The 24,581-nt window shown below is 46.7% G+C and overlaps 1 long non-coding RNA gene across 2 annotated transcripts in view; it reads left to right on the top strand.

Moving 5' to 3' along the window:
• Positions 1-24,581, top strand: part of LOC134910025 (uncharacterized) — a 271,286-nt gene that overhangs the window by 134,737 nt on the left and 111,968 nt on the right. Inside the window, exons 2-4 of one of the 2 annotated variants that reach the window (XR_010176096.1) lie at positions 5,734-5,799; positions 5,874-6,040; positions 6,530-6,725. This is a non-coding gene — a long non-coding RNA (uncharacterized LOC134910025). Of the gene's footprint in view, positions 1-5,733; positions 5,800-5,873; positions 6,041-6,529; positions 8,823-24,581 lie in introns of those variants that run through there. The other variant, XR_010176095.1, reaches the window with a different exon arrangement.

Genomic DNA, 24,581 nt, shown 5'->3' on the forward strand with positions numbered 1-24,581 from the left:
TTGGCTCCGCAGCCACGTATCAGGACAAAGTCAGGGCAAAATGTGAAGTTCACGTTTGCCGAGAATGTTGTCCTGGTGAGGATGATAATGAAATATCATCGCCAGCTCTTTGGTTTGGATGCAGCTAAGGTTTCAGCAAGGAGAAAAGCTTTAATGTGGAAGAAGGTGGTTGACGCCGTGAATAGTGAGGGCATGGTGAGGCGAACAGAGGAGACCTGCAGAAAGCGCTTTTACGATATCAAGCGTCTGTGAAAGTCATATGGTGAAGGAGGCCAAGTTGGCGCGACAAAAAGGAGGGGGGTGGCCATTTTTCTTGCCACTTATTTGGAGTATGAGGAGCCGTTGCAGAACCTGATCCCTCTGTAGGTAGTGAGGGTTACGTATGTACGGGACTTCGATCGTCCCAAGGTGGCTGGTAAATTAGGTGTTTAAAAAATAAAAAATAAAAAAAAATATATATATATATATATATATATACACACATACTAGGTGATTCATCGCGCCCTACGGGCGCTCTTCACACCGTCATTAGGGGCTACGCCCCATTAACCTCTGCACGGCTTTGAACATACGCAGGGCGGTAGATAACAGAATCAGAAACGCAGGGCAGTATAGAGGGCATACAGAAATGGTGTCTGGTTGAGATAAGATAGAGAGGCGTAGGGGGGAGAAAGGGAATGTACAGACACGCTGTGCGATCGGTAAAGGATAGGGAGAGTCAGGGTGGTAGGGAGAGGATAAAGAGAGGCAAGGGGTTAGAGAGAAAATACCGTTGCAAGAGGCTACGACCCATTATCCCCTGCACGGGCTTCAGCTGTGCTATAATTGTTATTACATGGAGTATTACCTGATTTTTTTTTTATGGCAGTGGGTAAATATTGTAAGGGGGGAGGGCGTGCGATTGTCAAGGGGGCGTAGGCCTTTGTGAGGGCGTGCAGAGTGGCCGCAGGGCACAATGAATAACATAGTGTAGTATATACTGCTAGTGTCTGCATTATGAAGTACCAGATAAGTAACAGCAATGCACTGTAGATAAGATACCAAGGTGCTGTGGCCACAGGTAGCAGAGCCGCTTATACACACAATGGCCACAGGTAGCAGAGCCGCTTATACACACAATACCCACAGGTAGCAGAGCCGCTTATACACACAATACCCACAGGTAGCAGAGGCGCTTATACACACAGTGGCTACAGGTAGCAGAGCCACTTATATACACTATGGCCACAGGTAGCAGAGCCGCTTATACACACAATACCCACAGGTAGCAGAACCGCTTATACACACAATACCCACAGGTAGCAAAGACGCTTATACACACATTACCCACAGGTAGCAGAAACGCTTATACACACAATACCCACAGGGGGCAGAGGCGGTTATACACACAGTGCCCACAGGTAGCAGAGCCGCTTATACACACAATACCCCCAGGTAGCAGAGGCGCTTATACACACAGTGCCCACAGGTAGCAGAGGCGCTTATACACACAATACCCACAGGTAGCAGAGCCACTTATACACACAGTGCCCACAAGTAGCAGAGCCGCTTATACACACAATGGCCACAGGTAGCAGAGCCGCTTATACACACAATGGCCACAGGTAGCAGAGCCGCTTATACACTCAATACCCACAGGTAGCAGAGCCGTTTATACACACAGTGGCCACAGGTAGCAGAGCCGCTTATACACACAATACCCACAGGGGGCAGAGGCGCTTATACACACAGTGGCCACAGGTAGCAGAGCCGCTTATACACACAATATCCACAGGTAGCAGAGCCGCTTATACACACAATACCCACAGGTAGCAGAGCCGCTTATACACACATTACCCACAGGTAGCAGAACCGCTTATACACACAATACCCACAGGAGGCAGAAGCGCTTATACACACAGTGCCCACAGGTAGCTGAGGCGCTTATACACACAATGGGCACAGGTAGCAGAGCCACATGTACACACATGACCCACAGGTAGCAGAACCGCTTATACACACAATACCCACAGTAGGCAGAGCCGCTTATACACACAGTGCCCACAGCTAGCAGAGCCGCTTATACACACACAATACCCCCAGGTAGCAGAGGCGCTTATACACAGTGCCCACAGGTAGCAGAGGTGCTTATACACACAATGGGCACAGGTAGCAGAGCCACGTGTACACACAATACCCACAGGTAGCAGAGCGGCGTATACACACAATACCCACAGGTAGCAAAGCCGCTTATACACACAGTGCCCACAGGTAGCAGCACCACTTATACACAATGGGCTGGTGCGGGGTTAACGCAGTTGGGGAGGGCCGGCTGTGGTGGTGTTGCGGGTGGTGGAGGGGCAGGTGCGTGGGTGTTGGATGGGGGGAGGGGCGGGTGCAGGGGTGCTGTGGGTGGGGGAGGGGGCTATTTGGCGGGGTGGTGCGGTTGGGTGGGTGTGAGGGTGCCACGGTTGCGGGGGCGGGTGGTGCTGCAGGAAGGGGAGGGATGGGGGAGCAGGGGTCCTGTGCGGAGGGGCGGGGTGCCATGGGTGGAGGGTTGGGAGCAGGGGTGATATGGGTGTGGGAGGGGTTGTGGAAGAAGCTGGTGTGGGAGTGCCGTGGGTGGGGGGCTGCGGGTAGGAGTGTGGTGCCATGGGTGTCGGGACAGGTGCGGGGGGCAGGGACGGGTGCAGTAGTGCTGCGGTTGGGGTGTGGGAGGCGGCTGCGGGGGTTTCCGAGGGTTGACGCGGGTGGGGGAGGGGGTGCGGGAGCAGGGGTGTTGCGGATGGGGAGGGGCAGGTGCAGGAGGGGCAAATGCGGTGGTGGTGGTGCGGGTGGGGTGGAGGGGTGTAGCGGGGGAGAGGTGGGTATGGGGGTGGAGTGGGGGAGGGGCGGGGTGCCGCGGGTGGGGGAGGGGGCAGTTAGCCGGGGTGGTGCGGTTGGGGGTGGGTGGGGGTGAGGGTGCTATGGTTGCAGGGGCGGGTGGGGGGGGTGCTGCAGGTAGGGGAGGGGTGGGGGTGCGGGAGCAGGGGTGCTGTGCGTAGTGGAGGGTCGGGGTGCCATGGGTGGGGAGTTGGGAGCAGGGGTGATGTGGGTTTGGGAGGGTTGGGGGGGCTGTGGGAGAAGCTGATGTGGGAGTGCCGTGGGTAGGGGAGGGGGGGGTTCTGGGCGTGGGGGCGTTGTGCCATGGGTGGGGGACAGGTGTGGGGGGGCAGTGGCAGGTGCAGTGGTGGTGCGGATGGGGGGTGGAAGGCGGCTGCGGGGGTTCCGAGGGTTGGGGGTGTGGCGTGGGTGGGGGAGGGGGTGCAGGAGCAGGGGTGTTGCGGATGGGGGAGGGGTGGGTGCAGGAGGGGCAGATGCGTTGGTGGTGCGGGTGGAGTGGAGGATGCAGGGGTGTAGCGGGGGGAGAGGTGGGTATGGGGGTGGAGTGGGGGAGTGCCAAGGGTGGGGGAGGGGGCGGTTTGCCGGTGTGGTGCATTTGCGGTGGTGGTGGGTTTGAGTGTGCCACGGTTGCAGGGGCGGGTGCTACAGGTAGGGGAGGGGTGCTGTGCGTAGAAGAGGGGCGGGGGTTCCATGGGTGGGGGGTTGGGAGCAGGGGTGATGTGGGTGTGGGAGAAGCTGGTGTGGGAGTGCCGTGGATGGGGGAGGGGGGGTGCTGGGGGTGGGGGCGTGGTGCCATGGGTGGGGGGACAAGTGCGGAGGGGGGGCAGGGGCTGGAGCAGTGGTGGTGCAGTTGGGTGGTGGGAGGCAGCTGCTGGGATTCCGAGGGTTGGGGGGGGGGTTGCGGGGGGGGGGAGGGGGGGGTGCAGGAGTAGCAGATGCGGTGGTGGTGCGGGTTGGGTGAAGGGTGCAGCGGGGGGGAGAGGTGGGTATGGGGGAGGGGCAGGGTTGCAGCGGGTGGGGGAGGTGCGGGGGTTGCTGCAGGTGTAGGAGCTACGGGTGGGGGCGGGAGTGCCGCTGGTGGAAGCGGATGTGGGGGAGGCGTTGGGTGCCGCAGGGGGGGGGCAGTGGGTGTTGGTGCTGTGGGGGAGGGGGCATAGTGCCACGGGTGGTGGGTGGATGCGGTGGGTGCCGCAAATAGGTGGCGCGGGTGTTGGTGCTGCGGGTGGGGGAGAGGGTGGGAGTGCCGCGGGTGGGGGGCGAATGCGGTTGGTTGCCGCGGGTGTTGGTGCTCTGGGCGGGGGAGGGGGCGGGAGTGCCGCGGGTGGTGGGTGGATGCGGCGGGTGTTTGTGCTACGGGTGGGGGAGGGGGCAGGAGCAGTGGCGCCACAACGTGGGTGCGGGCCGCACCCGGGTGTTACCCTCTGAGGGGTGACACCAAAGTGCCGGCTCCTGCTCAGTGACAGGAGCTGGATGCTGCAACCCGGCTCCTGTCACAGCGCAGAAGCCAGCACTGCAGATTCAGCAGTGTCCGGGTGAAGGCCGTATCCCCCGATCCACAATGTGCCGAAAACGGGGGTCGGGACGCGAAGCCACGCCCCTTTTCGAAGCCACGCCCCCTTTTCACCCGCGACCGCACCGGGTGTTATAACAGTAAGTGACGCCTCTGAGCGGGAGTGCCGCGGATGTTGGTGCTGCGGGAGGGGGAGAGGGCGGGAGTGCCGCGGGTGGGGGGCAGATGCGGGTGGTTGCCGCCGGTGGGAGGGGGAGCGAGTGCGGCTGTCAGTGTCAGCATGTCCCCCTGAACTCTGCAGCAGCCGCTGGTCTGTGAGGCGGGTAGTGTGAGTTCCGCTCACAGTCAGCGGCTGCTCTGTCACCAGAGAGTGTACTGGGAGAAGGGAGACAGGGGACTGGGCGGAGATGGGGAGGGGACTGGGCGGAGAGAGGGAGGGGACTGTTCCTGGCCAGATCTGTGCCTGTGACTCTGCCCAGCGTTACGGCCAGGCACAGAATCACAGAGTTGGGCAAATATATAGGAGATATATATATATATATATATATATATAATTTTATTTTTGGTTTATAGATTTTTAGCAACAAAAAGCAGTTTGAGTCTGGCTTTGGTATCAATATTGCTGTCTTATTTTTTCATCTCATCTTCCATTGTGTATGCTGTCCGCACAGAAATGTATGTTGTGTTTATGTTTCTAAACACATCATATTTACACAATTATTTTTGGATGTGGTAGTCTGAATTAATTTACATTACTTTTGTTTTAGTTTCCTGCACACCATTGATTAATATGATATGTGTCTATTGTGCAAAAATAGATTTCCATCCATACAGTCTTTTTTTAAATAGTGTATTGTGGACCAAATGTAAATATATGGTGATGTGTGTAATGTGAAGGTACGTTGTAATTTATAGTGATTTCGCAAGCCTTTATACGGTGCCACATGTATTCATTTTAGTAAGAAAGCAGAGTGTATAATTTGGCCAAACATGAAGTCAGTGTCTTACAGTTCAATACAATAGAGAACAAGTACAGAGGATCTAAACATAGTAGCATCATTAAGCAGCACATTATAAAGTTTCTGCTTGAATGACGGGCTAAGGATTTTGTGTCATCAAAGGGAGTCTTGTTATGAAGATACGTACAGAAAGAGGATTAAAAGCGCATGAGGGAAGGGAGAGCTTACATAGTTTGTAGTTGTGTCTAAATGTTTGCCTTGTGTTTCTGAAAATATGTTTTGCTTAGCGTTTTATAAAATGTGCGATATGGCAAACATCAGCTTAGGAGTAATGTGTTGGCACATTTGTATGTAGTGGCTTTTGTAGGTTACAATTTTAAAGTGCATCCTATCCTTTTGCAGTGTCTAAACAGTCACAAAGACCTTCTGGCCATGCCTCCACTGAAGCAGGGGATGCTGCTGATGCTGGTAAGTACATTAACCTTGGGTGTGTTTTAGCCTCAATGTTGAAATAAAAATAACTCAAACACTTTTTCCCAAAGGACCATCCACAAACGAATTGCCCCCGTGGAAGCGCAGTCTGAATGTGTCTTCCAGACCACCACTACAGCCATCACCACGACGACGCATACCCAGGTCTCAGCCATGCCCCCACAGCAACTGCTGGACAGTCCGCCAACCATGTCACTGCATTCCCCACAGCTGCCTGGTGAGTTGATTTGCACAATCACACAGCACACATTTTTACACACATTTACACTACTCCAGTGCTAAATATGTTGTACTATTGTTGGCCTACTTAAGATGCCATCTTGCCCTTAACAACCAATCACAGTAAACTTGACAATTATGTTGCAACTTCTAGAATAGAACACATTAAATGTGAATGAATGAGATGTCATATATCCCACATTTTGGCGAAATGCAAGCTTACTTCAAATACTCCAATGTTTTAAAACTGATTTATGAAGCAAATTAGTGTGCAAACTAAATGGACACTATTACCTCAAAACACTTAGGCCAACAAATGTGAGGTGCATATGTTGAAAAAAAAAGATATGTGACAAATATAGGTTTAGCAACACACACAAACATAACTCAAATACAATAAACAATAGTATCACTAATAAAACATAACACATTGGCCAAACAAAATCATTTGTAAATATACTTACACACAACTGCTTTCTATTTTCAGTGGACACAAATCTTCAGGCAAGTCATTCCGGGCAACTGCAGGAAACAGACAATGAGGAAACATTTACCCTCAATCTCACTGCTGTACCACCGCCAGACCCAACATCCACACAGTTTGCAACTCTGCCCACTCACCAGACGCTTGAGCAGGAGAGAAGCCCTACCACACCTACAGTATAGCACAGTCTCAAGACCAGGTATTTTGGGACAGCTGGTCCACCCAGGAAGCAAATAATTTAGATTGTTTGCGTAGGCAAACACAATATATTTCCAGTCTTGCCCATCATGTTCCACGCCTCTGCAGAAGCAACAGCAGACAAACAAATGAACTCACCCAAATGGCAAACACCAATGAGTCATGGATGACAATCACAGGCTCCATCAAACCTACTTGCAGATTCCGAGTTGATCGCTAGCTGCCATTGTTCGCAGTGCAGCGACCAGGCAAAAAATCGTCACTTCTGCGCATGCGTATGCGGCTCAATGCGCACGTGCGACGTACTTTCACAAAAGCCGATGCCGTTTTACACGAGCACTAGCAACGCTTTTCAGTCACACTCTGGCCGCAGAGTGATTGACAGGAAGTGGGTGTTTCTGGGTGGTAACTGACCGTTTTCGGGGAGTGTGTGTAAAAACGCAGGCATGTCAGATACAAATGCAGGCGTGCCTGGGGAAACACGGGCGTGGCTGGCCAAACGCAGGGCGTGTTTGTGACATCAAAACAGGAACTAAATAGTCTGCACTGATCGCAAGCTAGGAGTAGGTCTGGAGCTACTCTGAAACTACACAAAATTATTTTGTAGCCGTTCTGTGATCCTTTCGTTCGCACTTCGGCTAAGCTAAGATACACTCCCAGAGGGCGGCGGCTTAGCGTTTGCATGGCTGCTAAAAGCAGCTAGAGAGTGAACTCGGAATGAGGGCCATTGACTGCAACACAAACCACATAAGACACCATGGTCAGAATCATGGAGAGCCACACGTCTGCAACTAGAGACTAAAATGTGACTCTGACTACACTTACCCAGCATCTCACTCATCAAGGTGAGCACACAAGTTCCAGTTCCTCTACCACAACCCCCTTAGTGACACCTGTAATGTCCCCTCCCAGACGTTCTGGCCGAACTCATCCAGACACCAGCGGTAAAGGCCCATCCACCTCAAGAGGTCAACCTGCAAAATAAATTAACATCATCATGTGTTTACATTTTTCAATTAAAATGTGATGCTAGTTGCATTTTTGATTCTGCACTGTCAAAGTCAAAAATATTACATAGAGAGACCATATAAACTGCACACATATAAGCCGCTATACTTGCAAATATGCGCAGCGAGCACAGCAAACACCAGACATAATGGAGATTTAGAATTGGCTGATGAATTAATGTCATGGATGTGTATCATTCGAACCGAACCAGATAAACACATCATGTTTGGTATTGAAGCAAGCAGAATGAGGTGTGGGTTAGTTTGAGGCCTGTTGTGTTGTTGTGGGACATTGCAGCAGATAGATATGATTATATGTATAAAAGCTAAGATCATATTGTTAGAACAATGGATGCTCAAGACAACCTTTTACTAAGTTTTCAGGGCTGAACCTGATTAGCATATACAAAGGAGAAAGAAAGACCCCTCCCCCAGGTACTGGTCAAACAGGAAGGTAGTGGTCAGGTGTGGCCTCAGAGAACAGATGTAATGTAGCTACACTCACAGACACACACACAGCTACCTGGCACCAAGCAGCATGGCAGCTAAATCCCCAGGACATCTTCCAAACTAAAGGCTAAGTATTGAACTTCACATGGCTAGATAAGGAAACAGACAGATTGCTTTCTGGTTTAAATAGGATATTGTAACTTGGTTGTGTGATTGTTGGGTGTTTGTGGATACTCTGTGAAGTCTGTGATGATTGGAACAGTATACAATCTGTAGCATAGTATTTGTGGTATTTGTTTGCCTATGGAGATTTAAAATAGATTGTGCTGGTTAGTTATACTATATATCCTGTTAATCATAAATACCACCATGCAGTTACGTTTGTGTTAATTACATTGTGATCTGGTCTTGTGATGAATATGCTCTGGTTATTGAGATACTGAAGTTGTTTGGGATGTGGAATTATGAGATGGTTCTAGGAAGTTGGATTACATTGTGAAAGGTGATTTAGATGGTTTGGAATTGTAAAATCAGAACATATGCATTGTTTTGAGGCTTGGACATTTTGGAATAAAGTGCCATGTGTTTGGACCTGCAAATCTAAAATGGCTGCTGCTGGATGTCTTCCCCTCCCCCTTTCAGCCATGTGGTGTGGTCTTTGGAATCAAGTGGAGGTTTCTCAAAATGGAGTCTAGCTTCCATCCCATGCTGTATTCAGCATTGACTAACTGCGCAGCGATTGTCTCTCACATGTGTAGTTTTATCTGCAACCATGTTGTCTCTTATTTAATGTTATCATGAGCCATTTCTCTCTATCTCTCTCTTCTTCTCTTCCCCTTCCATTTTCCCATAAATAGTAATTGTATTGTATTGTATTTCTAGTGTAGCTATTTTGGTTAGGAAGTCTTTGTTATATTGTAGTGTGTCATTTGTACTGTTATCCCCTTTTTACCAGTATATTAGATATAATACAGTTAATAGGCTTTGGACCCTAAACCAGTATCTGTGTATTTTCTATAGTGTTAAGTGTTCACTTGAGCGTCGGTGACGCTCAAGCAGCTTTGTAGTTAGTCAGGTTACACAAGGTTGCACTTACACCCTGTATCCACATTAAGTTATTCCGTGTATTTCATTGGTATAAGGTTTAAACATAAAAGTATAGCGTTGTGAGCGTCTGCGCCGCTGGTGATCTCCTCGTGGTCTCGAGCGAACCGCTACGCCATAGCGAATCATTCTGTCCCGTGATCTCTGGGCCGTGAGCGAACGTGACGCTTGAGCGTCTCGCCTACGGCTGAGCGATCGTTACGCAACTAGCGTACCCATACGATACTTCTTAAGTAAACAGCGTACAGTGTTCTTAGACTTCATAAAGGGTTGGTTATACGACAAAGGAATTTAGTATTGTCAATTGGGGGACTCGTCCTATCCATCACATATCTCTGCTAGGTAATATCAGCAGACATTATCCATCAGCAAAGGGCGGGATCATATTCCTTGCAGTGCTGATTGGATAAGCGTCTGTTTCGCTTAGTAAAGGGTGCTGAGGGAATCCGGGACCGGAGGTAAGAACAGTACGCTATTGTCTTTGAAAATCTGGTTTTTATTTCAATTTGGTGCCAACTACACACTCAGGCCTAGAATAACTTTAGGAGTTTTGAATGATGACTTTCTTTGTGACAAGAGGCCGCATGGTCTGTCCACCATTTTGTGTGACCCTCATGGAGGTGGAAGGGGGAGGAGCAGCGGCCATTTTGGGAAGGTCAAAAAAAAAATTTTTTCCGAGCGGCTGGTTTTCAGTTGACTCAGGAAACAATCAGCCATCCACTGTCAAAAAGAAATCATCATTTAATGAGTTTTTTTTTTATGCATTTATTTAATCTATATCATAGTCAATCATAGGTAATAGTGATTGGTACTTATATGTAATATCTATATGCGTGTGCTTACATCAATGTATGTTAGTAGATTAAATTTAGAATTGCATTTTCATCTGTGTAAGTTTCACATCTCACCTTCCTGTTTGCCATTTGCATTGATAACGTGCTAAGAAAGATTTGTTGCTACTCGGTAGTTAAAGTGTAAAAGTAATACATTTAAGGGGTAATTTGTAAAGCACGCACACAGTCTCGCCTAAGAATACAAGGGAGATTTGGGTGGTGTATAGTGAATGATTACACTTAAAGATCATTCACATTGATAAACGTGTAGTGTGTTACTGTGAACGTACTTGGTCTGTGTACAAGTGTGCTTACAAGGACAGAGCGTACGCAATCCAAAGGCAGACGCACGCAGCGTACATTATGCAACGGAGCGTCTGTGTACGCCCACGTAACTCAAACCACAAGTTGATTTTTAACGCAAAGCGATAAGTAGCGCAACGCGGTAAGTAACGCAAGGCGATAAATAGCACAAATTGATTTCAGCTTTCCAAAACTTAGTTTAAATACCTTACTTTACTGTAATACCTCTGGGGAGAGCTATCAGACTACGGGAAATGATTTTTCTGATCAGAAAACTATAAGAATGATAGTGGGTTGAAAACGGTATGAGTGTATTGAATCCCGCTTTGTGGACTTTGTGATCTATGTGATAAAACGGTATTGAATTCCGCTTTGTGGACTTTGTGATCTGTGTGATCTATGTGGAACGTGATGAGCACGATCTGAGTGAAAACGTGCAACAGAGTGTGATAAAGTTTTCGTTGTATTACGCTCTGGCTGTTTTGGAGCACAGTAGGGAGACTCCAATGATCCTACCATTTATGGGCAACAAGTGTCTATAAGTGGTACGATTGGACCGCACGGTTGTATGTGTGACCAATAACGCAACGTGATATGAGGTCGTATATCCATGCGTAAATCTTGCCCTCATACGTGTTGTAGGGAGCACATGCAAGCGTGATTTGTGTAAAGAAAAAGGAAGGGAATTTTCTCAGGAAAATCTCTAGAGATAGGGCCTGCAACGGCTACACGTGTCTGCTAGAAGGCGGAACGGGGATACCCGGAGCAGAAGAAGTTCAGTGGAAGAGCTTTAAGGATTTCCAACGAAGTTCTGTGTTTGGTGCATTTTAGGAAGTTTTTCTGTGTTAAAAAGGTCCACAATGGCAGCCAAGTGCACAACACAGAGACGGTCGGAGGTCAGGATTCAGACTCCAGAGGCTTGCAGACCCCGAGGGTCTGCTCGGTTAGTAATGTGGGGGAAATATGGTCCCCACTCTGAGACCTTTTGTGATGAATGGACACGAATGACTGCGGGGGATAAGGCACCATTTCCCGGGATAGGTAGTTTTGACTCAGAGGTGTTGCATAATTTAAGGCGAAGGATATGTCTCATCAAATCAGCAAAGAGACGAATCAAGCATTATGATTGTTTACAGATATGGCAACAGGAGAGTGAAATGCAAAGAAATGTAACTTACTTACCTAACTTTCATCTTGAGAGGTGGCAATGGAGGGGATTATGGTTGCAGAGAAATGGCACAATGTTGTACGATAAAAATGCACTTAGTAACTGTATTAAGAATGAAAGTGTTAAATGTAATAATGTTTATGAAAATGAAAGTGTAAAAATTACAAATGTTAACCTGTGCAAGTCGCACCCCATGTTAAACTTCCCTCAGGATTACCAACAAGAAAGTGAGCCCAGAACGATGTCGGCACCTCTTCCAGAAGCCATCCTACAAGACATCCAGGTGGACGCGACCAAATTGGTAAAGGCAATAATCAAACCCCCTAACGGAGGGTCAGGTGAGGTCGTGTCCACAGGTACGTACAATGTTTTATATCACGCACAAACAAATGTACCCCATATTGTAAGACCAAAACAAGGTGATGTAATTGAGTTTAGTCCTGTCAGGGTGATCACAGTCCCCAATGGGAAGACTGACGATCAGGGAACCATTCCCGTCAAGGACAGTGCAATGCGCCATCCCTGGTCCCGGACAGAATTGAGATCAATCATGTCTGATTACCCAGATCCTAGGAAAGATCTAACTGTATGATCAAAGATTCACAGAAGGCATACCAACCCCCTAGACAACGACATAATCATGGTATCCAAGGAATCAGGTAGGTACAGGGAAAGCGGTTGATGGTGATGAGCATCCAAGCGTTTGAGGAGGCATCAAATCAACCAAAACCCCAGGCCATTGGCACATGGAGGAACTTAAGGATTTGTGATCTGTGCAAAAGAGAAGGGCATTATGCCAGTAACTGCAACAGCCCACATAAAATCAGACCCCCTAGACATGAAAATGAGCAAAAGTTATGACACACCAAATTACAAGCAGGGATCACATAGGAAGAATTTTGAGCCACACCCATGATAGGTAGTCAAGAAAGGTGATCATACGACTGATGGTAAGCCTGAGGTAACGGTTAATAAATTGGGAGGTCATTCACTGAAAGACACAGGAATGACCAGGTGAAACGTTGTAAATGTATCAGTGAAATGTTTTTTTTCTCTCTCTCTCTCTATCCCCATCTCTGACGAGTATTGGTAAGAATTCACACATTGCATATCCACTTGGTCCTTGCAGAAGTCTACCAAACCCCAGCATGACCTCCGCCACAATGTATTTCTGGCCAGATACAGACAGTGGAGTAATGCAGGTGCTGGTGGGGAGGGACTGCTCAAGGAGACCATTAGACACGTAGATATGACAGCCTGATAATGCTAACAATGTTTTCTTAATGTTGACAATGTTTAAAAATGTTTTGTTTCTCTTTTCTCATTGGTGGTTATTGTCGAGTTATGTAATGTATATATGCACATGAATTGTTCTCTATCTCTTTTGTTTTTTTGTTGTCTCTCTTCCCACTCATGTTTCCATGGTTTAAAGATGGTATGTCACCCCTCAGTTGGACCAATGGTAATGCCAGATTTTTTCTCCTTACAGAAAGATCGCCGGTTAGGAAGGAATATTGCATCACCAGAATGTTCGTTTGGAAGACTGAGAGACAGCACCTTTGAGAGGACAGCAGAACAAGAAGAACAACAAGACGAGAGAACTTATTATCGTAACAAGTTCTCTCCCCCTCAAACTGTTTTCTTATACCCCCTTTACAAATTTCTTCTTTTCTCCTCCTGTAAGATGGACTTGCCCCAAGAGACTGTGATATGGATTTTCCTGTTGACCATGATGTTGACCAGAGCAGTCTGTTTCGGTGAGAGTACCAGCGAGGTCGAGAAAGGATCCAGAAAGGTCCTGATGACTGAGACGGAGGTGTAAATTTCCAATAGCAACCCAATCACCAAGCAAAGGCGAGTACCGGGCACGATCTAACAACCATGTTATCTGTAAACATTTTCTTTGAAGGATTGTTAGTTCAAAAAGAAAAACTGTATCTGTAGGCTCTGTGACAATGGTTGAAGCTGGATGCATAAAGAAATGCCAATCCAGTCTTAATATCCATATGGACCAGCATCCATTGAGTGACTATCACTCTTTAGTGGGTAACGTGTTAAACCAAACAGATTGTTGGGTATGCTCTCAAGTACCTCTGGGCCACAGCAAATCAGGGCTAGTACCATTTCCTTTAACGTTAGGGGAGGTACTTGAGCTAAGTGGTGGGAGACCGGTGGATCGGAGGTTTAACATCTCCAGCCCTCCTAGTTTGAAGCTCCACCAATACCATGTGGATAGGTCCCTCTTATGTTTTAATATCTCCAATCCCCGTAAGCCGGGAAATTGGGAAGTGTCATGGAGCAACCAAACCATGACATTTTCGCATAGAGCAGATAGAATGCCTACAGATACAGAGCTTGTACGCCACATAGCCAGTAGAGGAAAATCTTTCCGGTATCGATATACCTTAGGAAATAGGATTACGAGAGTTGGAGAGGTATCACCAGGATACTGTGCACATATCGTACAAACTGATACGTGCATTAAGCAGATGGAAGAATTAGGGTCAGGAGATTTCACCTGAAAGGTTTGTAATATGGTCATGTCCTTCTCCGTCCCTTATGTTCTCCCCGATGACGCATATTTCATATGCGGGAGAAAGGCGTACAAATGGCTTGCCCCAAACTCTGAAGGATTGTGTTATATTGGAAAAGTATTGCCTGAAGTGATGACTGTTACACATGACAAAATGAAGGACATACACCGTGGTGCCCAAGCTCCTTATACTCACACTCATTACGAGCACCGAGTTAAAAGACAACTGTCAGAAAGGTTAGAGCATCCGGCCTCTGATCTTATCCATGAATCCACCGGGATTCAGGTTTTGGTAGCGTTAGATTTCACTCGTACCGCTCGAGGAGTGATGAATTATAGATACATTTCCGCACTCGCCAATTTGTTAGATAATATCACTGAAATGTATGATGACACGTTTAGATACACTGGAAGAGAACTTCAAGCTTACAAAACAGAACTAGTTCAGCATAGGATGGTTCTTAATTATCTTACAGCAGTAACAGGCGGATATTGTGTTACATTGGCAACACAGTACGGCATAAAGTGTTGCACGTATATCACAAATAGCACCGAGGATCCGGTAGAGGTCATAGACCAAAAGATGGACGATATTCTCAAATTGAAGTGGGAATTTCGTCGAAAACACAATCTCACCCTTGCTGCTGTAGGTAATGAGCTGACTGGTTGGGTGTCATGGTTGAACCCGCGAAATTGGTTCTCCGGTTTAGGAGACTGGGCTCAAGGAGTCATAATGGATGTTGGAAAGTTTCTACTATGTATCTTGGGTGTCGTTATATCGATTGGATTGATATTTAGATGCGGGCAGGCTTTAATGAGGTGCAAACAAAGTACAAAAGTAATGAGTCTAAGGAGTGAGGAAACTGTAATTAACCTGGATTTGGTATATGACCCAATGATAGAAACCATGATGTGATGAAAATGCGATTATACGGTCCGTTTCTTTCACCTGTTTTTCTGCTTTTCTCCAAGATACAACGACCCCCTTGGACGAGGAAGTTGACGAGACGCCATACAGACAACAGACAAGCACCAAAGATGAAGTTTTGACAACCTATGATATGGACACTTGATGAACTTTGCCATGGATCCCCAGTTTCCCTAGTATTTTTAAACTCACGCTAGCCCAACATTTTTTTTGTAAATCTGATGGCACTGACAAAGCTTGTTGCTCATGCCTAAGGAGCAAAACAGCGCAAAGAAGACTACTTTCAACTGATACCGAACAAAACTTCGACGACAGATGTACATTTACCTGACATAGAATATCATTGCATTTTCCATAAGTGTTCTTCATCTTCATCTCTACAACCCTCAGGTAATAACACACATAGTATAGGGAATACAGGCACAGATATCAACAATCACATATTCCCCCATTCATGTATCATCAACTAAAATGTGCTCCCCATTTTGTTCAAAAAAAAAAATCCGAAAAGAGCTCGGTAAAGTTTGACAGCCCATCCACAGACCTGTACCACAGGATAAGAAGGAATTCAAATGTATACTTCGCGATACCTCGAAGCTTGATGTACAACACGTACGGCACGATGATACATGACCCCCCAAACATGGATTCATACACACATGCTTCTGCTTTCTCACTAGGTCATACCCTCTTCACACCTTCTCCTCTCTCCTCCCTTACCCAACCATGGAAATGTATTAACCCCTGACATATATTTTTCTCTTTTTGAAATGTTTTAGGAAGTGGCAGTTATTGGTGACTGCCAAAGGGTGGACTGTCAAAGTCAAAAATATTACATAGAGAGACCATATAAACTGCACACATATAAGCCGCTATACTTGCAAATATGCGCAGCGAGCACAGCAAACACCAGACATAATGGAGATTTAGAATTGGCTGATGAATTAATGTCATGGATGTGTATCATTCGAACCGAACCAGATAAACACATCATGTTTGGTATTGAAGCAAGCAGAATGAGGTGTGGGTTAGTTTGAGGCCTGTTGTGTTGTTGTGGGACATTGCAGCAGATAGATATGATTATATGTATAAAAGCTAAGATCATATTGTTAGAACAATGGATGCTCAAGACAACCTTTTACTAAGTTTTCAGGGCTGAACCTGATTAGCATATACAAAGGAGAAAGAAAGACCCCTCCCCCAGGTACTGGTCAAACAGGAAGGTAGTGGTCAGGTGTGGCCTCAGAGAACAGATGTAATGTAGCTACACTCACAGACACACACACAGCTACCTGGCACCAAGCAGCATGGCAGCTAAATCCCCAGGACATCTTCCAAACTAAAGGCTAAGTATTGAACTTCACATGGCTAGATAAGGAAACAGACAGATTGCTTTCTGGTTTAAATAGGATATTGTAACTTGGTTGTGTGATTGTTGGGTGTTTGTGGATACTCTGTGAAGTCTGTGATGATTGGAACAGTATACAATCTGTAGCATAGTATTTGTGGTATTTGTTTGCCTATGGAGATTTAAAATAGATTGTGCTGGTTAGTTATACTATATATCCTGTTAATCATAAATACCACCATGCAGTTACGTTTGTGTTAATTACATTGTGATCTGGTCTTGTGATGAATATGCTCTGGTTATTGAGATACTGAAGTTGTTTGGGATGTGGAATTATGAGATGGTTCTAGGAAGTTGGATTACATTGTGAAAGGTGATTTAGATGGTTTGGAATTGTAAAATCAGAACATATGCATTGTTTTGAGGCTTGGACATTTTGGAATAAAGTGCCATGTGTTTGGACCTGCAAATCTAAAATGGCTGCTGCTGGATGTCTTCCCCTCCCCCTTTCAGCCATGTGGTGTGGTCTTTGGAATCAAGTGGAGGTTTCTCAAAATGGAGTCTAGCTTCCATCCCATGCTGTATTCAGCATTGACTAACTGCGCAGCGATTGTCTCTCACATGTGTAGTTTTATCTGCAACCATGTTGTCTCTTATTTAATGTTATCATGAGCCATTTCTCTCTATCTCTCTCTTCTTCTCTTCCCCTTCCATTTTCCCATAAATAGTAATTGTATTGTATTGTATTTCTAGTGTAGCTATTTTGGTTAGGAAGTCTTTGTTATATTGTAGTGTGTCATTTGTACTGTTATCCCCTTTTTACCAGTATATTAGATATAATACAGTTAATAGGCTTTGGACCCTAAACCAGTATCTGTGTATTTTCTATAGTGTTAAGTGTTCACTTGAGCGTCGGTGACGCTCAAGCAGCTTTGTAGTTAGTCAGGTTACACAAGGTTGCACTTACACCCTGTATCCACATTAAGTTATTCCGTGTATTTCATTGGTATAAGGTTTAAACATAAAAGTATAGCGTTGTGAGCGTCTGCGCCGCTGGTGATCTCCTCGTGGTCTCGAGCGAACCGCTACGCCATAGCGAATCATTCTGTCCCGTGATCTCTGGGCCGTGAGCGAACGTGACGCTTGAGCGTCTCGCCTACGGCTGAGCGATCGTTACGCAACTAGCGTACCCATACGATACTTCTTAAGTAAACAGCGTACAGTGTTCTTAGACTTCATAAAGGGTTGGTTATACGACAAAGGAATTTAGTATTGTCAGCACTCACAAGTGTGAGAAGTGGTTTCTGTTTGCTAACTAAATTTTATGTAAAACTAATGTACAAGTAAAATCAAGGTACAACATGATACAGTTGTTTTGGTATTGTTTACATAACAATTTACCTAGAGTTGGTTAAGGAAATCATATGCATGCTCACAATAAAGCTACATATCTTACACATGCAGCAGAGGTTAAGTATTCATATTTTTACCAAAGTATTTTACATTACATCATTATATTAGGTAATGTTACTTTAGGATTATGTTTATGCATGAGGTAACATTCAGAAACACAAAACAGCACAACATAAATGCTATGAAAATATAATGTTTACAATAACAGGACTGGATATTTTGTAAATGTGTAACAATAAAAACACCAAAACATAGTGTACTGTTGATCAAAACATAACAGGTATCCTACAAAATATACACAATACAGACACAACCATAAAGGAACCTTATTACACATACCTTAGTAATTGAACAGTAGTGATAGATGTCAAACACGCCAGCCAAAAGCAGTTATATTTGAAATGTGAACTTTTGTACGATTCGAGGATATTTGCGGCCGAGTTTAAGGTGTTTACGACCGAAAACACAAATACGAATCCTTAGTAAATTACCGTGTTATATTAAATAACAACCGTATTTGACCGATGGTGTATTCATTCGTATTTGTGTTCACGGCTGTGTAAAAAAATATGAATGCAACAAACACGGACGACTTTCTTGGTTAGTAAATTCCCGAGACGCCGCTTAGAGAAAAAATCGGAACTTGAATGGATTCAAATTAATTCGGGACCTTAGTAAATATACCCCTTAGTGTCTGTAATTGTGAAGAAAACTTTTTCCTTTTGGAGTGAGTGTAAGACATACCATGTCCCCTAAGGACCACCTTAGCAGCACCCCAAAACAGCGGCACATTTATACTCTGTTCACTAATAGCTAAAGTGTAATTAAGACAGGATTATCTGAGGTGAAGAAGGAAATCAGTAGAATGGTGTAGGCATGCAGGGAATGGCCAACATGCAGAAAAGCGATGAGGCAAAGTTAGTTGAATGTGTAGAGATATGGGAGTGTGATCTGAAATAATGATGTCAGCGATACATATGAATGTAACCTTAGGAAAAAGGCAGGTAGAGGTACAGATGTAATCAAGGCGAGAGTAAGATGACTGAGGGTGAGAATAGAAAGAAAAGTCTTTCTGAGTAGGGTGAAACATGCGGGTCAAGTAGGTCAAGTTGCATGCAGAAGGAGGGCAGAAGATGACAGAGAGGAGCTTACTTACTCTGGATCAGTCCATGGATGGGTCGACGACCAGATTGAAATCCCCGCCAACAATCAGGTTTTGGCCGCCCCAGGTGAGAAGAGTCAGGAGAAACGTTGGGAGCGTATAGATTAAGAAGAGTAAGATTAAGAAGGGTATATACAGTATTGTCAATGAACACGTCTAGCAATATAAATCTGCCATCAGGATCAAGCAGCTTCCTACGACTATTGTAAGTTGGCGTAGAAGAGGATAGCCACCCCTCTAGACTTAGAGTGGTATGGGGCCGAGATACACTCCCCAATCCAAGGGGCATGTAAGGAATTTCTAGGGTCCTCCAACCATTGCATTTCCTGAAGAAACGCAATATGAGGTGCCTTGCGTTTCAAATGAGATACCACTTTCTTGCATTTAACTGGGTGATTAAGCCCTTCCACATTCCAAGATACAATATGAAGTAAGCTATTACTAGAATCTCCATCTGTATGAGGTTGTGGGGAGGCAACAGATGCTATACTAGCCTACACCCACAGCTGTAAACATCAATGAAAATAAGAATAAGCTGAAATAGGGCCTCCCCCTGTCCTAGCGAGCAGGGAGAGGACACCCCAGGAGAGGTAGGGGGCCCCAGCCTAGGCAGACACAGCATAAGGACCAAAGAAAACTGCAACAAAAACAGTAAACATTTAAAAAATGAACTATGAGTGTACATGTTTCATATACACAATATAAAAACGGGACAAAAATTAAGCACAAATAGGCAAGGTTAGTCAAGTATCGGGTTGGGAGAAGTGCAGCTCAGCCTCGTCAGGATCATCAAAGAATAGCATCTTGCATCCTCAAAGACTCACAGGCAGGCTGGGTAGAGCAATGAGAACGTGACCTTTGTGTCAAAGAGGTGCTTGCAGATGGGGGCAAACTCTCTGCGTTTAGTGGCCACGAGAGCAGAGAAATTCTGAAAGATGAGGAGGCGGTCGCCTTTATAAGATAAGCTGGTGGTTTTGCAATAATGGTCGAGGAGTTTCATCTTATCCGCATAGTTCAGGATCCTTATGATGACCAGGCAGGAGTGCCCAGCAAAATTCTTCCATTCAGTCCAACCTGTGGGCTCTTTCAATAACAAGTGGAACTCCTTTTAAATCCATAACCAACTAGCTGTTGAAAGGAGATCCATAAGCTCGTAACCTTTAACAGACTCTGGGATGCCTATGACTAGGGAGGCCAATCCCGGGATCGGGATCGGCGGGATCCCGGGATTTAGGCCCAAAAACGTCCGGGATTCAATCCCGGGATTGGAAGGTCCAATCCCGGGGATTGAGGGATCAGCGTTGAGCGTCCTCAGGCAACGCTGCCCAGCTCCCTCCTCTCAGCTCCCCCTGTGCAGCGTGACCTGTGCCTGTGAGGTCACGCTGCGCTGTCAGCAGCCGCAGAGCAGGAAGTTACGGCGGTATTCACCCGCCGCCTCCTCCCTGCTCCCCTACACTTACCCGCCGCCTCCTACCGGCTCCTCCTGCACTTACCCGCCGCCTCCTCCCGGCTTCCCTGCACTTCTCCACCGGCTCCCCTGCACTCCCCCGCCGCCTCCTCCTCACAAGCTACCCGGCTGTGCAGGTTTGTTCTTTTTTTAATGTCTACGGGACAGATGGGGAGGGGCGGGGAGGGGCGTGGGGGATGGCCGGAAACAGTTGAAAGCCAATCCCGGGTATCCCGGGATTGACCATTTTTCAATCCCGATACCTTGAAAAAATGGCCCGGGATTGGCCTCCCTACCTATGACTTATAGGTTGTATTGCATGCTACGATTTTCGAGATCGTCGATCTTCTATGATAGGCCGGAGACCTATAGTTGTTTGGCCTGTATAGTTTGCTGAGCCATTAATAGGTCATCCTCCAAAGATGATATCCTCTGTTTTGCCTCATCCAGATGGCCAGAGTGTTGGTTAAGCTGAGTTATAGTGGACTCCAATGGCTACTTTGATGCCAGACAGTTTCTCATCCAATAGGGGCCCCAAGACCGCCACTAAGTTGGTAGGATTCATTTTCGGCTGTTTATCGGGTGGTCTGGAGTTGCGTGTGCGCTGGGAGGCGGAGCGTGAGGTTTAGCGATCAGAGTCAGAGGAGTTGCCACAGTGAGTGTCGTTCTGGGGCGGCAGTGCAGCTCCCGCAGATGTCATTAACGTGGGCGCTAGGAACTTTTCCATGCAGATGTGCCAGAGTAAGGGAGCAACAATAACAGGAGCACGAGTATCAGATGTGAGAGTGTATCCGGTCTCAAATATGAAGCATACAGTCATCAAACAGTCACATCTTTATCAGTACATTATAGGGTGCGGTGAGGTACATAGCAGCCCAGCACTCATGGGGAGGAGTAGAAGTCACAAAGTGTCCACAACCAGCCTCAATAAGTTGGAAGCAAATAAGAAGCAACCAATATATACAGGGGAAGGTAGACGACAATACAATTCCACCAACAGAGCCGGCCCCCACAGCTGATACAGAGCAAAGTCCCCCACGTGGATCGTAGATTGAAAAAAATAAAACAAAACATAAGTCCCAATAGGATTACTTCAGCGGGGGCTGGAGTAATGTGAAAAGGAAGAAAGTAGCAGGTGTGCAGGAGGCAGGGAGGCAAATGGTGGTGGCACCAGTGGTAGAAAGGGGTTGATCCGCCAGGTAACAAGGCTTACCAGCTGATCCTGTGGCCATATAGAGAGACCACTTTAACTGGAGCAGAGCAGTGGTGATGAAAATCCAGTCAGCATGGGGAGATCACACAGTGTATCCAGGCCATACATAGAACTCCCAGGTACTGCAGTGATATAGGAGGCAGGCAGCCAGGCAAAAGCAGGTCTCAGATGTGTGAGCAGAGAGGCTGTCCTGCAGCATCCAGACAGAGTCAGGTGGTTTGCAGCCAAAAACGCGGCCCTCCCGGGACCTCGGCGCCGGTGCAGCTTCTGCAGCGGGGACAGCCGGGAAACTGAGGCAGCGGCTCCAGTTGCGGCTGTAGGCTGCAGCCCGTGATCGCGCTCCAGGTGGCTCTCCGGGTCCGTGAACGGGTCTCTGGGATCCACGGCCGCTGGAGACCGTGTGTAGACATTGGGGAGGTGGGGCTGGACGCGCTAAAGGACCCATGTGAGGACTGAAACCGGGAGCCCAGACACCATGCGTCCGGCTCCCTCTCCTGCTAGGTCACACCCTCTCTTTTGCATTTCTACGTATCCTCCCCAGATTTGTCACCATCTGTATTGGTCCGTATCACTGAAGGCCTTTCTGCTGTTTCATCTAGGATGTCATCTCGCCACCCTAAACTTAATATTTCCAAAACAGAGTTAATTATATTTCCATCGGCCAATAGTAGCTACCAACTGGGTATCTCCATTACTGTTGAGAACCCGACAATCAAGTTCACTGCCTAGGTGTCAGTATTATTATTATTACAATTTATTTATAACACATTAGAATAATACAGAGTATACAGAACTTAACATCACAGAAAAACGAAAACAGAGCACAGGTAGCACAGTTCTCAGTACACAATACAGCTGAGATGTCAGGAAGCAAAGAAGTAATCAGCATACTACTGGGGGAGGGCAGCCATTGGAAGACATGAACAGTCATGAGCAGGAATAAATGCAGGTATAGAGACAGTCACTGAGTAGGAGAGAGCTGTAATTGAAGTGCAAGAGAAGAGGGCTGTGAGAATAGGAAGGAAGAGAACCCTGCTCCAAGGAGCTTACAATCTAGGGAAAGAGGGAGACAGACAGGTGACATGGGGTACAGCCTTGACTCTGAACCGTCATTTGTTCCCCACATTCAATCTGTCTCAAAATCATGTTACATGCATCTAAGAAACATATCCAAAATATGACCATACCTTACACAAGACACTGCAAAAACTCTAATCCATGCTCTCATTAGCTCCTGCATTGATTATTGCAATAGTTTTCTTTCTGGTCTTACCAAAAAAAGACTCTCACCACTACAATCCATTCTGAATGAAGCTGCAAAGCTAATCTTCCTTGCTAGATGTTCATCGTCTGCAGATCCACTCTGTCAATCCCTCCATTGGTTACCTGTCTTCTACCATATTTAATATAAAATACTTTCTTCTTCAGGGTCCATAGTCTCTACAGCAGGCATTCCCAACCACGGTCCTCAAGGCACACTAACAGTCCTGGTTTTAGTGATATCCAGGCTTGGACACAGGTGACTTAATTAGTACCTCAGTTATTTTGATATAACCATCTGTGCTGAAGCCTGGATATCACTAAAACCTGCACTGTTGGTGTGCCTTGAGGACCGCGGTTGGGAATGCCTGCTCTACAGGGTTAACCTTGGGGTATGCTGATGAAGACTAGGACAGGCACAGAACAGCAAAGCTTTTCAAGTACCCAGGATGCACTGGACCCCTCTCCCGTCATACCCTGCCCACAGATCAGGTTCTTCAGTTATTGTTTGGTGCCAGCAGGAGTTGGTCACCGGTTCACAGTGGGGCTGCATTTTGCAGCCCAAGCTTTTCGGTTTTTCTAATTTTTTTACTGAGCAAGCAGCACTAGGCAGTCCTTTGGACACCAGCGCTGCTGCTCCATCACCGCCATTGGCTCCGCGAAGCCAGCCAATTTTGGTGGTACCCCGCAGCCTTCACTAGCAGGAGCACACTTGGGTACCCGGACTGCAACCGGACACTGGGGCACAGGTAAGGCAGTTTTGTACTTGTGGGTCCCACGATTGCTGCAGTCCATACCCCTGGTCCCAAGACACAGGCATGCGGTTGCTGACGTGGATCCAGACCATTGCGATACTTGGGATTCAGTAGATCACCAGGGCACATATATTATTTGGCATTGAGAGACATTGTTATAATGCCAGGGAACCGGTGGTGGATGCTAGCTATAGGAGGCAGCACTTCCTCAACGGCCCCCATCCCAGCCCAAGGCACTAATCCGCTGAGGTCTTCCCGACCTGAGCTGCTCCTCCTCTACCCTCCTTCCTCACAGATGCTAGGCAGCCATTACAGGAGCTCTGCAGGTCTCCTTGTATACCTTTCCTTGGAGTCAGGTTATACACAGTGCTGATTCCTACAAGTTCTAATATCTGAGCAGTTGAATTTAGTGCCCACTGCAGTTACATTTTGATTTCTACATTGTATCTGACTCATGCTAGATCCGCTGTCTGTTGTTTTTGAACTATACATTTATATTACTTTCCCTTTCTTCTTTCCCTTTTCAGTAACTCTTAGATACTGGTGTGTACAGGGTTTACTGTTGCCCATATTACAATTTCTTGTATTTGTGACCATATTGCAGCCCTTGCTGTGACTCTCCTTATAAGTCTGCCTCATACCAGCCCCACCTGTCCCTCCTCCCTGGTTGGACATGTTTTCTAACTCCGTACAAAGCCTTGTCGCTTTATCAGCTGCATTCAGTTATATATTACAAGGCCAAGTAACGCTTCCTATACCTACTGCCACCAAGCATACTGTGCCATCCTCACAGTATACGCCACTCTCAGATTATGAGGAATCTTCTGCCGCAGCAGATCATGCTGATATCTCTGATGCTGACTCCCCCCCTGGGGAGGAAGAGGTGCAATCTAAATTTAATGTGGCTGCTTTGGTTTGGCCAATTAAATTATC

Source organism: Pseudophryne corroboree, chromosome 4 (assembly GCF_028390025.1).
Source record: "Pseudophryne corroboree isolate aPseCor3 chromosome 4, aPseCor3.hap2, whole genome shotgun sequence".
Classification (NCBI taxonomy): Eukaryota; Metazoa; Chordata; class Amphibia; order Anura; family Myobatrachidae; genus Pseudophryne; species Pseudophryne corroboree.